Source organism: Pinus tabuliformis, chromosome 2_1 (assembly GCF_031772625.1).
Source record: "Pinus tabuliformis cultivar Carrire ecotype Pingquan chromosome 2_1, CPIR1, whole genome shotgun sequence".
NCBI classification, from domain to species: domain Eukaryota; kingdom Viridiplantae; phylum Streptophyta; class Pinopsida; order Pinales; family Pinaceae; genus Pinus; species Pinus tabuliformis.
Genome location: NC_142299.1, coordinates 726,325,655 through 726,328,808, shown reverse-complemented (window position 1 = coordinate 726,328,808; position 3,154 = coordinate 726,325,655).

Here is a 3,154-nt window from a genome sequence, read left to right as displayed (position 1 = left end):
CAATACATGTAAACAGAAGCTACATAAATAAATGGAATTGTAAACTGCTCCACGTAAATTTCACAAACCACTAACTTATAGCAATAAAAAATGAGATGAAGCTAAACAGTGAATGCTTGCTTGTAAAGTATGCTTTGAAAGTAAATGAGCAAAATCACAAATGAGTCTATAGTGAGACAAATTGTAAAGAGAGCAAATGTTAGACAACTAAATTAAACTTGCTACACAAATTGAGATACTTGCATGTAAGAAATGAGTTGCTCTAAAGCAAAATATCAACTTATACTTCAAAGCAAAAGGAATGAAAGGCAAAGCATCAAATGAAACTTGTAGCAAAATTTAACTTAGAAATTGAAATTTGATGGTGAGGTTGTGTTAATTTTAGGGCATGCAAAATGAGATAAAAAGGAAAGTTAGAAAAGATGAGATGCCAAAATTAATCCACCCACACAAAATCCTCCTTCTAAATAAGGAGAAAGGATGCCTTGGGTAAACCCAAGCTCTCACAAGAGAAAAAAGGGAGATATTTTATTAAGATATTACAATGGTGTAAAAGCTTCTTAAAGGGTTGCCCAAAAGATGAAGGAGATTTGTACAAGATGAGAGCTAGAAATAGCTAGAATATCCCTCCAAACTATAGCAACCTCAAAGGTTAATGAAGTCCTTCTAAAATCAGTAAATTACATGCTCCCAAAGGCCCACAGTCTAGCCTTCTTTGCAACTCCTTCTAGTGTCTATGGCCTCTTTAGGATCTTGGGTGCTTGAGAGGTCTTACAAGAAAGATAGAGTTTTCAATGGTCTTTCCTCAAGGCACTTGTTGTCAAAACTCCAACTATGGGCTGCAAAACCAAGACAAAATTAGTGTAGAATGCATATAAAATGAACAAGTATGATACAAAATAATGTACAAAACCAAATCAAGTGATGAAAGTGAAGTTTGAACCCCCATCACTTACCTAGCTTGGAAAATGCTCTCAAATAGCTAAATAAATCAATGAAAACACAATTTTTTAAAAGACATTTAAATTTAGAAAACACAAGCTATGTCTAAGAAAAATCTCTGCAAGAAACCACTTCGTAAGATAAAACTATGGAAAATAAAAAAACCAATGAGAGCTCTTTGGAGAATGTGTCAAGAGTGGGTTGGTCTCTCCAAATACTTCCCCTCAAAAGTGGGACGTATAGATTTAGCAAATAAGAAATGATAAGAAAACTTTAGAAATTTATTGGAAAATAACTAGAGATTTCCACACCTAGAGGATACTTCTAAATCAATTGCCAATGCAAGATAGTTTTACATTAACAAATCTACAAGAGCATATGGAAATAAAATAAATCAAAGCATGAGCAAAGAAAATTATACCAATAATGAGCCAATCATCATACTCCAAAAGAAGAACGACTCATGAATGAACCCCAAAGTCTTTTATTGCGATTGAGAACAAGTGTACATAAGAGCAGAGCTTTCCCAAACACAATAGCTCGTATTACATGATACAATATGAGAGCCCATGGCTCCATTATATAGAGAGTTGGGAGAAAATTTAAATGTACAATGACAATAACAAATGGCATTGGAGCCAACCCCAAAGTAGAGAGATTAAACAAGTGGAATGAGGTGACAATTCCAAAGAGATTCAAATTTGTTGAATGGAGCTCCATTGCCAAGTGTAAAAATCGAATTCTGGCAAGCGAACATCATTTTCTTCTTCCTTTATGTGTCAAATTCGAATTTTATGATGGAATGACAAATGTAGATAGATCGTAACCCATGTGAGAACAATTTCCCACAAAAATCTCTACCAGATATTCTCCCAAATCCTCTCAAATGTGCATTAACTTCACAAATTCGAATTTCCATGTAAACAACTTTCTCATTAAATGCCAAAAATTCGATTTTATTTGAGCACATGTCCTTTCCTTGATTTTAGGAGTCCACATCACCTTGGGACTTCACTTTAACTCCTCCATAATTTTCCACCCCATCTCCACAACATTTAGCATGTGTTGATATTTATTTTTCTCCATTTATTTAATTTATGGCTTAATTGATTACCAGATTTCCCACTAAAGTTAGGAAAAGTAGGTTTTGAGAATTCAAAACACACATTTATAACTCCTCAAAGTGTGTTTGAGAGGTGAAAATTTTATTACTCATGCCCCATACAACTTCTCTAAATATCACTTATTACATTACAAATATAATTTTATTAGCAATTTCCATAGTGTGGAAAATCTACAAATTTAAAAAATTGCCTACCAAGACCTAACCAAATTCCACAAAAAATTTTGCGTGATTTACTATGGTAATATACATCGACTCTAGACACTAAAATGTGTTACGGGCTCAACCTTCAAACCGTCACCCCGACTTTGCGGTAAAAGGTGAGTGAAAAAACCTAGAAAATTATCTGCCTCTAAAAAAGAAGGGATAATTAACAAGATAAAAAAAACGCTCCAAGGTGTACTCGTTGTTGAACGAGTCCCAACATCCTAGGCCTGTTATAGACTCAAAACTCATCATTACTAGTATCACTTATTACAATTCTCCGTAGGGTGTGGAATCTGGGTACAAGAAAAATGATGAGAAATAGGAGCAGATTTTAAAAAATTCTGTTGATTAATGATATCTGACATGATATTCAAGTTCGCACATTTCTTTGCCATTTCGACACGATATTCAACTTCACAGGTGGCAGAGTTGTTATTTAGGGAGGTCTTTCACCTACACGAACTCCCTAAGACTATAGTCAATGATCGAGATAGTTGATTCATGGGGGGATTTTGGCAGGAGATTTTCAGGCTAGTTGGCACCGAGCTCACCCCGAGCACTAGGTTCCATCCACAGATCGATGGCCAGACAGATAGGTTGAACCAGTGGTTAGAGGGCTATCTCAGGAACTCTGTGATAGGGCAACAGAGGGCTTCGATTCGATGGTTGCATTTGGGAGAGTATTGCTACAAAACGACAAATCATATGTCTATTGGTATGACTCCTTTCTGTGCTTTGTATGGGTATGATGCTTTGTCTGTTGCTGACATTGTTTTTGGAGACAACAGGGCCCCAAAGGTCAAAGATTGGATCCTAGAGATCCAAGATATCCTCAAGGTTCTTAAGAATAATTTGCAGACAACTCAAAATCAACAGAAGATA